Source organism: Schistocerca cancellata, chromosome 6, assembly GCF_023864275.1.
Source record: "Schistocerca cancellata isolate TAMUIC-IGC-003103 chromosome 6, iqSchCanc2.1, whole genome shotgun sequence".
NCBI classification, from domain to species: Eukaryota; Metazoa; Arthropoda; class Insecta; order Orthoptera; family Acrididae; genus Schistocerca; species Schistocerca cancellata.
Genome location: NC_064631.1, coordinates 716,528,030 through 716,543,454, shown reverse-complemented (window position 1 = coordinate 716,543,454; position 15,425 = coordinate 716,528,030).

The following is a 15,425-nucleotide window of genomic DNA, read 5'->3' as shown; positions in this document are numbered from 1 at the left end:
ATTAGCAACTCTGAGCGTCAACAGTTTTCGAGGTATAATCAATACTACTGCTCTTGAAACGTTTAAGACGAATTAACATGAGTAAATTCGTGACGCCTCGGCACATGAAGCTACATAATCAAAAGCGCACCAGTTTCCAGAAATAAAGAGAAAAAAGTTCCAGAAGAGCAAGTAAACAAGCTGACTGTAGAAGAGTATACAGAAAATAGGACCGTTTTGTAACTTATGAATGGAATTGTAAAAATCAGCTATTAGTATGAAATCCCTATTAGTCTTGGATTCACAGATTTTGAGAAAGTTTTTGATCCATTTGAAACAAAATTTCCACTAACACCTACAGAGAATCAAACCATTGATTCAACGTAATTTAGTAGACAAGGAATATGCGGATCCGGATAAGTAAACGAAAAAATTGTTGGTGTTGCTGCAGTCAGCGTGGAAGGACCCAGATTTGACTCCTCATACCTGCTCAGATTTTTTCCTGAGCTAGTGATGTCTGGAGCAGGGTATACTCAGCCTCGCCAGGCGAAATGTGGAGCTGACTGAATAAAGAAGCGGCGTTATCGTATGTATCCATCTACTGGCAAATAACTGCTGACGGGACTGGTGACATGCTGATCACATATCCCACTATCATTGGTCGCTCTTTGGACATGCCGGACAGGCCTAAGTCCTAATCCGTGACTTGTGTTTACGTTACGTTTACACATCAATGATGCAGCTTGCTAGTTACTTACATGATTCATAGATAATTTGAACGATTCTTTTATCGGAATGGTGTGGAACGAGTCAATTTACAGAATGTGTCTACATGATAAGTATTAACATTAATGAAAACATTATTTTTATTCCTACTCATGCAACAACACTTTTTTTTACTGGGTACCAGTTTTTAAGCAAAAATTCGTCAGTTGAGTAGAGGGAGTTTGACCAGAAGAAAGGATGTCATGTTAGATTTGAAAGATGATTCGCTACCTGTCAAAAAATGTTTGTTGCTGCATACAGAACTCCTCTCTGAGCCATTGACGGCTTTACCAATGCGCAATGAATGTCATTTTTGTGATGGATTATGAATTACGAATTTCATTAGCAAATGTATGTATTGTGTTGGTACAGTTAAAATGCCTGGCTCCTTGAAGAGATGTCCACATGATCTCCGTGAGTGAACACCGCATATTATTCTTACTGCTTGCTTTTGTGCAATCAGCACTTTTAAGTGAGTTACCCCAGAAAATTATTCTGTGCGACATTATAGAGTGGAAATATGTAAGGAAATTGATACTTCGTTTCCAATATTGTCAATTTAAGAAGAAAAGGAGCTGAATGTAATTGTTTGAGAAGCTCAGTAAAATACTTCTTTCAAGTTTTCAGCAGTATGTACACCCAAAAATTTGGAGCATTTCACCCTACTTACTGACTTCTGCACATGTGCTACATCAATAGCTGGTATGACTGTTGTACAGAACTAAATGTAGTGTGTTTTTTCTTCAAAATTTATGCAGAGTCCATTTTCAGAGAACAAATAATATTTCCTTGTAAAATATCATTTACCAACTGTTCTGTTGCTTTCTTTCTAAGGGGATTTATTATAAAGTTATTTCTGTCTGCAAAAAGTACCAGTTTTGCTTGTTGAATATTAAGTGTAAAGTCGTTCACATATATAAGGATTAACAGTAGACCAAAAATTGAACCCTGTGGGACTACGTTTGTGACCCTTTTGTGCCCCCAGTCACTAAAATTTTCTACCTTCCCTGCACTATTTGAATTATTCAGCACATCACTTTGCATTCTGTTTGTCAAGTACGATTGAAACCAGCTGAGTGTAAAGCCATCTATTCCGTAAAACAGCTTCGATGATGATGATGATGATTGGATTCTGGGGCGCTCAACTGCGCGATTATCAGCGCCCGTACAAATTCCCAAACTATGCTCAGTCTAATCTCGCCACTTTCATGAATGATGATGAAATGATCAGGACAACAAAAACATCATGTCATCTCGAGGCAGGTGAAAATCCATGACCCAGCCGGGAATCTAACCCGGAACCCCGTGTTCGGGAAGCGAGAACGCGACAGTCCGAGACCACGAGCTGCGGACCAACAGCTTCGATTAGACTTTACCAGGATAATGGGAATTCAGAGAGGATTCGCAGAAGATAATTCAGTATCACTAAAGGTATGCTTAGGAGCCACGAGGAAAATTAACAGAACTCTGAACTCAGAAAAGCAAATGGTCTACTTGTTAAAGGAACACACTTCAGCCCAGGAGCAGATCCAAGGCCAGCGGGAGAAGAGGTCATGGACCTCATGCATCCCCTCCCTCTCCCCCCCCCCCCATCCCGCGAAGAAAACAGTTTACTAAATGAGATTATATTTTTACGTATTTCGATTTACAAGCTACTCAGCTAACATTCGGAAAATAAGGTAGGGTAAAACGTAAGTCTCGAAAATAGTGAAAATTTCTAGAAATGACAAGCTGTTTCTCTGTTGCAACAAAGATAAAGAGTCAGTCGTCAGCTGTACAAGAAAACCTTTATCTGGTCACTTTACCAGTCTCGACAATTAAAACTGACAATTTTAGAAGTGAAATGGACTCAAATCATTGGTAAGGCAGCGTCAAAATATCGCCCAATTCTTGTTCTGAAATTGGCTCACTTCTGAAGATAACAGTTCAAACTGTGGAATCCGGTAAATTGAACCAAATAAAGGTTTTTCTGCAGTTGGCGACTGACTTTTTATCTGTGTTGAAATGTTCCGCAGCTGCCGAACTGCAGCTATGACCAAAATCAGTTTTCGCTTGCTTGCAAGAGGACCAGCCCCATTCATGCTGTTGTGGCTTGTCGGCTCGCAGAGAACATCCATGCCAGGAGAAGGCGCCTTTTCACAAGCTTCCACAACCGTAACTAACAACAACGATTCGGGAGTGAAGATGAGTGGATCAAGACACAAGGGGGACGAACGTTCACTAAGGAAACGAAAATAGGTAGGTTGAATGGAAGAATGAAAGTGGAAACGACTGAAAGACCCGAATTCCCCTCCCCCTCTCCCCTCAAGAACCCCACCCCTCCTGCCCACTCCCTTCCCCCGTCCTTAGGCGCTCGCATAACCAATGTCTTCAAATGATTCAAATGGCTCTGAGCACTATGGGACCTAACATCGGAGGTCAGTCCCCATTCTACTCAGTACCACATAATTAGTTACGTGATCTACCCATCTAATCCTCAGCATTCATTTCGAAAGCTTCTATTCTCTTCTTGCCCAAACTAGTTATCGCCCATGTCTCACTTCCATACATGGCTATAATTCCAGAAAAGATTTTCTGACACTTAAATCTATACTCTATGTTAACAAATTTCTATTCTTCAGAAAAGTTTTCGATAGCATTGGCAGTCTACATTTTATATCCTTTCTACTTCGACCATCATCAGTTATTTTGCTGCCCAAATAGCGAAAGTCATCTACTACTTTAAATGTCTCATTTCCTAATCTACTTCCCTCAGCATCACGTGATTTCATTTGACTACGATCCATAATCGCCGTTTTGCTATTGCTGATGTTCTTCTTCTATCCTCCTTTCAAGACACTGTCCATTCCGTTCAACAACTGCTCTTCCAGTTCCTTTGCTGTGTCCAACAGAATTACAAAGTCACTGGCAAACCTGGAAGTTTTTATTTATTCTCCATGGATTTTAATTCCTACTCCGAATTTTTCTTTTGTTTCCTTTACTGCTTGTTCAATATACAGATTCAACAACATCGTGGATAGGCCATAACCCGTCTCGCACCCTTCCCAACCACTGCTTCCCTTTCATGCCCCTCGACTCTTATAACTGCCATCTGGTTTCTGTACACATTGTAACGAGCCTTTCGCTCCCTGTAGTTTAACCCTGCTACCTTCAGAATTTGAAAGAGTATTCCAGTCAACATTATCAAAAGCTTTCTGTAAGTCTACTAATGCTGGAAACGTAGTTTTGCCTTTCCTTGCTGTATCTTGTAAGTCGTAGGGTCAGTATTGCCTCACGTGTTCCAATATTTTTACGGAATCCAAACTGATCTTCCCCGAGGTTGACTTCCACCAGTTTCTCCATTCGCCTGTAAAGACGTGACTTATGAAACTGATAGGTCGGTAATGTTCACACCTGTCAGCACCTTCTTTGTTTGGGATTGGACTTATTACACTCTTTTTGAAGTCTGAGGGTATTTAGATATTATATCGTGTAAATTATGGCGTTGTCAAGATTGTGACATTTTGTTGCTATCATCGTTCTTAAAGGAAATGCACATTAACTTCTCAAACTTTCGGACAAATGCTTTTAAAATAATGTATTTCTCTGAACTGCAATGTCTTGCAAGTTAAGTGAAAGCAATGTACTGAGTACTAACATAAACCGAGAGGGAGGCGAGGGAGGAGGAGGAGGAGGAGGAGGAGGAGGAGGAGGAGGAGGAAGTGACCTCCATTCCTCCCCCAAGATGTGAAAGAGTGAATATACTTATTTCCACCCTTCTTCCTGCAACGCTGAAGAAGTGTTATACTGCAAGTGAATTTCTTTTCAACACGATACCTCCTCGTTCATCGCTGTAAGTCCTCGAATAATATAATGGGGATCTAGAAACGCCAAGTACAACTAACCACCATGTCCAGCTGAGGTAAATATCTCTGAAACGACAGTCCGTTAAGGGGCTCCGGAACGCCCTATACTTGCAATGTTAAAATAACGCTTATAAATTACATCTTTCCTCACAAAGTATTTGAGGTAGGAAGTTGAACTTTTTACAGATTATTTATTGGAATACGGGCTACAACTTAACACAGGGATTTTACAAAATTTTAGTTCAGTTATTAAAGATGATTTTTTTTCAATTGTAATGAATATTCACAACATTTTTTGCAATTTTTTATTTACATATTCAAAAATATACAGTTTTTTGGAAAAAGGCTGTGTTAAATTATGCAGAAGGTACTGTGTAACATTTACTCAAAGTTTGAAACAAATATGTTTGGAAGATCCTTAGAAAACATGTAATTAGTATGAGAAAATAAAAGTTTTGGGAATCGAGCGACAAAGATTGGATTAACTTTTTAGTGCATTCCAGATCCATAGGATGGATTATCTTCATCCTCTGCAAACTCCTCCTCCAGCTTCCTCTTGTTCCTCCTCCTGTTTACTCTTGCTTGTATTTCTAGACTCTTTACAGCCCTGTCTGCAGCCCGAAGGCGTTCCTTGTCTAAAGCAAGCATCGCTCGTACCATGTTAGAACCTATCTTCATTCCCATATTTCCCATATTTCTAAATACCTTGCACCTTACAATGTTGCCATCATTGAAAGTCGCAACAGCATCATACACACCAAAGTGAAGTGTTTCTATTCCAACAAATACAGTCTTGGGGATTCTCGACCATATAACACTATTTACACTTTCATTGGGGTTTTGAGTTTTTCTGTGAATACACTTTTTCAACAGTTCAGGTGCTGCTAAGTCTCTGAAAATAGGTTTTATCACCTCCATTATTGCATGAGGTAGACTATGCTTATGAGTGTACACTTCACCAGTTAGCAATCCTTTGTTATATTTACACCAACTGTCTTCTTCTTTGGGACACAAGCTATGTTGGGGATTTTCATCGGTTGAAGAAGTATGAAAAAAAAGAGCCCAAACAGCCTTCTTCATTTCGTCGACACTTTGTGTATTTTGCCTAATAGCCATTCCATAATAGTTCTGTATTTTGTCAAGAAACAGAATTAATTACGAATATTTTCGAGATAACGACAGAATAAATAAACATGAAAGAATCACACCAGCGATATATACAGTATTGAACCGTCACAGCTTAGCCACAACACATACTTTATCTCACATCACTAAAATGTACCTAATGAACACGGACGTTAATAATAACACCATTTGACAGCAGTTTAACAGCGCCACAGTGGGTCACGCCCATGTAGAACACATTTCAAAAAAAATTTAAAAATAGTTGTAGTCTTCGGAATTGAATAAATTATATATCTATTAAAAGGTAATAGTCTGCAGATTCAGAAAACGCAAAAAAGTAAAAATTGAACATTTCATGATTTTGAGCCTTTCCGGAGACCCTTAATGCGGATGAATGTAGGGAACTACACTATCTGATCAGTAGTATCTGAACAGCCCTGTGTCAACAGAGTTCGCCACTAGATGCCACGGGAGGCGGACCCGTCTACACAGAGGGAGCCGAGCAGTGTTGTGTTGTCAGTAGAGCAGCGCCAGCTGCAGAGTGGCTCGCTGGAGAGAACTCACTGACTTCCAACGGGGACCGGTCATTGGATGTCACCCGAGTAACCAGGCACGGACATTTCAACGCTTCTACAGCTGCCCAAGTCGACTGTTGGTAATATGACTTTCGAAGTCATAGCTGAAGTGACAGCTGAACCAGGACCAAGAAGATCTTTTGTACTGACGGATACGGACCTTCAAGCACTACGGACAGTGGTTGTACAAAAATCGCTTGTGTTTCTAAGTACAACCAGCAATCCAGCTAGCACACTAACTGTGTGTAGGGAGCTGAAAAGAATGGGGAATAATGATCGAGCAGCTCCTCATAAGGTACACATTTCTGTAATGAGTGTTAAGCGACGATTGCTGTGGTTAAAGAGCGACGCCCCTGGATAGTGGGTGACTGGAAGCAAGTGATTTGGAGTGATAAATCACGCTATACCTTGTGGCAATCCGATGGAAGAGTTTGGGTCTGCCGAATGCCTGGAGAACGTTACTTGCCATTATTGATAGTGCGAACGCGAAGACTAAGGAGGAGATGGTCTTGCGATATGGGTGTGTTTTCTGCGGTTAGGGTGTGATCTTATTATTGCACTTAAGCAAACGCAAAATGCGGGAACACGTGAACACATTTTATGGCGTTACACACTGCACACAGAAGAGGAACAGTTCGGAAACACTGACAGCATCAGTGGGGTAACGATTCGTGGACAATAACATTCCTGAAATGGACTGGCCTGTCCACAGCCGCAGCCTCAAGCCAATGGACCACCTCTGGTCTGATTTAGACGGTAGAAGGCTGTAAATCTAAAGGCTATAAACTCAACTAAATACTTAGGGATTATAATCACGAATAACTTAAACTGAAACGACCACATAGGTAAATTAAACGAAACTGTGTCAGAACAGCTCTTGGGAGACCCTAACGGTACTGACCGACCGCCATGTCATCCTCAGACTATAGGCGCCACTGTATGCGGATATGGAGGGGCGTCTGGCCACCACACCGCACTCCCGGCCGTTGTCAGTTTTCGTGACCGGAGCCGCTACTTCTCAGTGAAGTAGCTCCTCAGTTTCTCTCACAAGGGCTGATTGCACTTCGGTAACTGAAGGGAACCCGTGTTACTACTGCGGCAAGGCCATTGGCTCACATAGATAATGCTGCGGGGAACCCAAACAAAAAGACTGCAATTCACTGGCAGAACACTTAAAAAAATGTAACAGGTCTGCTAAAGAGACTCCTTACACTACATTGTCCGCTCTCTTCTGGAGTACTGCTGTGCGGTGTGCATCCGTGTAATATGGGACTGACGGAGGACATCGAAAAAGTTCGGAGAATGACATAGCGGAATAAGGGAGAGAATGTCACGGACTGGGGTGGCAGTCATTAAAACAGAGGCCATTTTCACTGCGGCAGGACCTTCTCATGAAATTCCAATCACCAACTTTCTCCTCAGGGTGTGAAAATATTTTATTGCTGCCCACCTTCATAGGGAGAAATGATCATCATAGTCAAGTAAGAGAAATCGGAGCTCGCACGGAAAGATTTAAATGTTCGTTTTTCCCGCGCGCTGTTCTAGAGTGGAACGGTAGAGAAATAGCTTCAAGGTGGTTCATTGCACCCTCTGCGAGGCACTTAATTCTGAATTGTAGAGTCATCATGTAGATGTATATGTAGACGTTGATGTGCACTTCAGCCCACATCCAAGCGTTCAACACTACTGTCTTCTCTGGGTTCGCCTCTTGAGGATGTATGCCATTCCCCGATAGACAATGAGACATCACTGAAAGTATCCCTAGCAGATTTCAAGCCGTCATAAAGGATCAACACATCCATCACTTCATGAACTATTCTACTAGGTATGTAACTATCCTTATCTACACTCCTGGAAATTGAAATAAGAACACCGTGAATTCATTGTCCCAGGAAGGGGAAACTTTATTAACACATTCCTGGGGTCAGATACATCACATGATCACACTGACAGAACCACAGGCACATAGACACAGGCAACAGAGCATGCACAATGTCGGCACTAGTACAGTGTATATCCACCTTTCGCAGCAATGCAGGCTGCTATTCTCCCATGGAGACGATCGTAGAGATGCTGGATGTAGTCCTGTGGAACGGCTTGCCATGCCATTTCCACCTGGCGCCTCAGTTGGACCAGCGTTCGTGCTGGACGTGCAGACCGCGTGAGACGACGCTTCATCCAGTCCCAAACATGCTCAATGGGGGACAGATCCGGAGATCTTGCTGGCCAGGGTAGTTGACTTACACCTTCTAGAGCACATTGGGTGGCACGGGATACATGCGGACGTACATTGTCCTGTTGGAACAGCAAGTTCCCTTGCCGGTCTAGGAATGGTAGAACGATGGGTTCGATGACGGTTTGGATGTACCGTGCACTATTCAGTGTCCCCTCGACGATCACCAGTGGTGTACGGCCAGTGTAGGAGATCGCTCCCCACACCATGATGCCGGGTGTTGGCCCTGTGTGCTTCGGTCGTATGCAGTCCTGATTGTGGCGCTCACCTGCACGGCGCCAAACACGCATACGACCATCACTGGCACCAAGGCAGAAGCGACTCTCATCGCTGAAGACGACACGTCTCCATTCGTCCCTCCATTCACGCCTGTCGCGACACCACTGGAGGCGGGCTGCACGATGTTGGGGCGTGAGCGGAAGACGGCCTAACGGTGTGCGGGACCGTAGCCCAGCTTCATGGAGACGGTTACGAATGGTCCTCGCCGATACCCCAGGAGCAACAGTGTCCCTAATTTGCTGGGAAGTGGCGATGCGGTCCCCTACGGCACTGCGTAGGATCCTACGGTCTTGGCGTGCATCCGTGCGTCGCTGCGGTCCGGTCCCAGGTCGACGGGCACGTGCACCTTCCGCCGACCACTGGCGACAACATCGATGTACTGTGGAGACCTCACGCCCCACGTGTTGAGCAATTCGGCGGTACGTCCACCCGGCCTCCCGCATGCCCACTATACGCCCTCGCTCAAAGTCCGTCAACTGCACATACGGTTCACGTCCACGCTGTCGCGGCATGCTACCAGTGTTAAAGACTGCGATGGAGCTCCGTATGCCACGGCAAACTGGCTGACACTGACGGCGGCGGTGCACAAATGCTGCGCAGCTAGCGCCATTCGACGGCCAACACCGCGGTTCCTGGTGTGTCCGCTGTGCCGTGCGTGTGATCATTGTACAGCCCTCTCGCAGTGTCCGGAGCAAGTATGGTGGGTCTGACACACCGGTGTCAATGTGTTCTTTTTTCCATTTCCAGGAGTGTATATAAACGATTTTGGAGACCATCTGAGCAGCCGTCTTCAGTTGTTTGCAGATGACGCTGTCGTTTATCGACTAATAAAGTTATCAGAAGATCAAAACCTACTGCAAAACGATTTAGAAAATATATCTGAATGGTGCGAAAAGTGGCAGTTGACCCTAAATAACGAGAAGTGTATGGTCATCCACACGAGTGCTAAAAGGAACTCAAACTTCTATTACACGATAAAGCAGTCTAATCTAAAAACCGTAAATTCAACTTAATACCTAGATATTACAGTTACGGACAACTTAAATTGGAAGGAACACACATAAAATGTTGTGAGGAAGGCTAACGAAAGATTGCGTTTTATTGGCAGGACACTTGGAAAATGTAACAGATGTACTAAGGAGACTGCCTACGCTACGCTTGTCCGTCCTCTTTTACAGGAATGGTGAGTGGTGTGGGATCCTTGCCAGATAGGACTGACGGAGTACATCGAAAAAGTTCAAAGAAAGGCAGCACGTTTTGTATTATCGCGAGTGTCACAGTAATGATACAGGATTTGGGCTGGAAATCATTAAAAGAAAGGCGTTTTTCGTTGCGACGGAATCTTCTCACGAAATTCTAATCACTAACTTTGTCCTCCGAATGCGAAAATATTTTGTTGACACCGACTTACATAGGGAGGAACGATCACCACAATAAAATAAGGAAAATCAGAGCTCATACGGACAGATATAGGTTCAAATGGTTCAAATGGCTCAAATGGCTCTGAGCACTATGCGACTCAACTTCTGAGGTCATTAGTCGCCTAGAACATAGAACTAATTAAACCTAACTAACCTAAGGACATCACACACATCCATGCCCGAGGCAGGATTCGAACCTGCGACCGTAGCGGTCGCTCGGTTCCAGACTGTAGCGCCCAGAACCGCACGGCCACTCCGGCCGGCAGAGATATAGGTGTTCATTCTTTCCGCGCGCTATACGAGATCGGAATAATAGAGAATTGTAAAGGTGGTTCGATGAACCCTCTGCCAGACACTCTAATGTGATTTGCAGAGTATGCATGTAGATGTAGATATCAAGTGCATTTTCAACTATTCTCCTAAAGCTGAGCCACAGTAGTTCTACATGCTCCTAGACAGAGCTAGATGTTTAGTGTTCCTTACCGAAAACACGAAATAGAATCCAGTTTTGGCGACCCAGTAAAAAGAAAAGCTCCCTACCCAGAGTTAGGGCAGACAGCAGACGAACCACAAATCGCATGTACAGAGGCAGCACTCCGCACGCACCGTTCCTTTTTCCTGTGACAATCGGTATATGGCAGACCTTGCCTTGTTTACATCCCACGCTCCAGCTAATAGAGCTTAACTCGAACACTAAAAGGGGGAAATGTAACATTGCTTCTGAACCATCGTAAAGTTTGCAACTCCATATTTCACTCAACGGAAATCATAATTTATAGGTTACGTATTAGTTAATTACAATGATTGGATCTCCAATGGTATGTTACATTCAAATTAAGTACTAAATATCCTGTTTTGTACGCTACTGTACTATTAAATTTTATGAGAGTTTAGTAATCTAGTGTTAGGAAGAGTTTACAACTTGTGTTATCTAATAAACTCATGAGTCGTTTTTAACATCCAGCCGCTTCAGTCATTATTATGAACATTCTCACGACCCAAAATGAACCAAATCAATCAAAAATAGTAACCAGGCACATTATAAAGATCTGTTCAAAACATTGGGGATTTTAACTACGCCTTGGGAGTTATACGAATAAAAATAACCTTGACAATTACTGCACAATCAGCTGTGTTCATAACATGGAACGAGATGTAGATTGCACTTACGTTTGCAAGAAAGAATAAACATAAAACTCGAAACAACATTTTCCACTAAGGAACAAAATTGTGCAACGAGGACATTAAAAAGATTGCTATAAAGAACTTGTTTTAAAATATAGGTAAAAGAGACCTGTATACAAAACGTTCTGTATGGTGAAGATATAATAAGGCAACCCAGAGTAAAGGTTTCTTAAGAACGTATAATAATGATAATAATAATAATAATAATAATAATAATAATAATAATAATAATAACAGTTACATTGCAGACCCATACACATTCCCTGATACACTTGCACATGGAATAACCTATCTGAAACCTAAAGATCAAGCAGACACAGCAAACCCAGCTAAATATCGCCCCATAACATGCCTACCAACAATATACAAAATATTAACTTCAGTCATCACACAGAAATTAATGACACATACAACACAGAACAAAATTATAAATGAAGAACAGAAAGGCTGCTGCAAAGGAGCACGAGGATGTAAAGAGCAACTGATAATAGATACAGAGGTGACATATCAAGCTAAAACTAAACAAAGGTCCCTACACTACGCATACATTGATTACCAAAAAGCCTTTGATAGTGTACCCCACTCATGGTTACTGCAGATTTTGGAAATATACAAAGTAGATCCTAAATTGATACAGTTTCTAAACACAGTAATGAAAAACTGGAAAACCACACTTAATATCCAAACAAATTCAGATAACATCACATCACAGCCAATACAGATTAAGCGTGGAATATACCAAGGAGACTCATTAAGTCCTTTCTGGTTCTGTCTTGCTCTGAACCCACTATCCAACATGCTAAATAATACAAATTATGGATACAATATTACTGGAACATACCCACACAAAATCACACATTTGCTATACATGGATGATCTAAAACTACTGGCAGCAACAAATCAACAACTCAACCAATTACTAAAGATAACAGAAGTATTCAGCAATGATATAAATATGGCTTTTGGAACAGACAAATGTAAGAAAAATAGCATAGTCAAGGGAAAACACACTAAACAAGAAGATTACATATTGGATAACCACAGCGACTGCATAGAAGCGATGGAAAAAACAGATGCCTATAAATACCTAGGATACAGACAAAAAATAGGAATAGATAATACAAATATTAAAGAAGAACTAAAAGAAAAATATAGACAAAGACTAACAAAAATACTGAAAACAGAATTGACAGCAAGAAACAAGACAAAAGCTATAAATACTTATGCTATACCAGTATTGACCTACTCATTTGGAGTAGTGAAATGGAGTGACACAGACCTAGAAGCACTCAATACACTTACACGATCACAATGCCACAAATATAGAATACATCACATACATTCAGCAACAGAAAGATTCACATTAAGCAGAAAGGAAGGTGGAAGGGGATTTATAGATATAAAAAACCTACATTATGGACAGGTAGACAATTTAAGAAAATTCTTTCTAGAACGAGCAGAAACTAGCAAAATACACAAAGCAATCACTCATATAAATACATCAGCTACACCATTGCAATTTCATAACCACTTCCACAACCCTTTAGATCACATAACATCAACAGATACAAAGAAAGTAAATTGGAAAAAGAAAACACTACACGGCAAGCACCCGTATCATCTAACACAGCCACACATAGATCAAGACGCATCCAACACATGGCTAAGAAAAGGCAATATATACAGTGAGACGGAAGGATTCATGATCGCAATACAGGATCAAACAATAAACACCAGATATTACAGCAAGCATATTATTAAAGATCCCAATACCACAACAGATAAATGCAGACTTTGCAAACAACAAATAGAAACAGTAGATCACATCACAAGCGGATGTACAATACTAGCAAATACAGAATACCCCAGAAGACATGACAATGTAGCAAAAATAATACATCAACAACTTGCCATAAAACATAAACTAATAAAACAACACGTTCCCACATACAAGTACACACCACAAAATGTACTGGAGAATGATGAATACAAATTATACTGGAACAGAACGATTATAACAGATAAAACAACACCACATAACAAACCTGACATCATACTCACCAATAAAAAGAAGAAATTAACACAACTAATTGAAATATCCATACCCAACACAACAAATATACAGAAGAAAACAGGAGAAAAAATTGAAAAATACATCCAACTGGCTGAGGAAGTGAAGGACATGTGGCATCAGGATAAAGTCGACATTATCCCAATTATACTATCAACTACAGGAGTCATACCTCACAATATTCACCAGTACATCAATGCAATACAGCTACATCCAAACATATATATACAACTACAAAAATCTGTAATTATTGATACATGTTCAATTACCCGAAAGTTGCTAAATGCAATATAACATATACCATACAGTTACAAGGAAGTCACGCTTGACCGAGGTCCGCGTCACATTCCATTTTTAACCAGACTTAAGTCTGAGAAAAAAAAAGTCAATAATAATAATAATAATAATACCAGAGAATTAATCTATCAGTCATCAGATTGGGAAGTAATTAGGTGTAAGTGTTCCACAAGGGTCTATCTTAGGGTCATTGCTTTTTTGTGTACATTAATTTTGTTTGCATATGACACAAGTATTGCTATGAATAGCAAGTCGAGTATGGTTTTATAAAAAGCTGCTACTGAAATTTTCGTGGATATTAACAAACACTTTATAGCCAGCTCACTGTCATTAAACCCTGTAAAGACTCACTACATACAATTTAGAACGTGTAAGAGGTTGCCGCACTGCATTTCCATGAAGTATGAGGAAGTGCAAATAGAAGAGGTTGGCAGCGTTAAATTCCTGATTACAACTTGATAATAAACTCAGCGGGGAGGAGCGTACGACAGAACTGATGAAATGCCTTAACAAATTCTTATTTGCATTGCAAATGTTATCGGAGATAGGTGACATAAAAATGAAAAAGATGGCGTACTTTGCTTAACTTCCATTCCACAATGTCATATGGCACATTTGCGGTAACTCTTCAAGGCAAGCGAAAGTACTCATTATTTGTGTGAATTCACCAACATCCTGTAGACGCCTGTTGAAGGAACTGTGTACTAAATGCTGCATCGTCGTATATTTATTTGAAATGAAATTTCTTGTAGATAATATATCCCCTTTTCCAATGAACAGATAAGTTCACAAAATCAGGGCTAGGAACAAGAACAATCTACATGAAGGCCTGAAAGCACCTACTTTAGTCCGAAAAGTGGTCCAATATTCAGGAACACACCTTCACTGACATTCCAGCCATCAAAAAAAGTTTAGTTAGAAATGAAGTCCAGCTTACAAGGAACCTGAAAGACATACTCGTGCCCAGCTCATTCTACTCCACCGATGAGTTTCTAAACTGAACCTGTTGATGTACTGTATGTATCCGTTTATTATTATTATTATTATTATTATTATTATTATTATTATTATTATTACCATATTGTTGTCAGTATCAAATATACAGTATAATATAAAATCTGACATTTTCCACATCCGCAAGCATACCCTCAATACGGATCAGTGGAACAAACAGTTAATCTAATCTATTTAAATGTAGCGCCCACGATGAAGAAGCAACTGCTTCAGCGCTAATTCTCTCAGTAACACCACAACCACAGCGCGGTGAAACGAAACAAAACATTTCTACAGTGACATCTGCCGTGTTGTCGACTGTACCGTTTGTTCATCAGTGATGGCAGTATATGGGTGCAAAACACTAGTGACGTGAAATGTTCTGAATGTTACCTACTCAAACAGCGAAGATTTGTGACGATACGACACCTACTTCTCCATGGCGATGAAACAATATTAAAAATTGTCACTACTTGGTCATAATTTCGGAATTAATTTTCTACGAGGACATAAAATCCAGGTCCATCTTACGATAAATGAGAACACTGTAAATTGAAAGTATAGTTTCTGCAATAAAAAAAGATGGGAAGGAAATTGTAACATGTTGCGCTTCGGTGGAAAAACGCCGTTGACTCTCATGTACTCAGGGCACAAAGG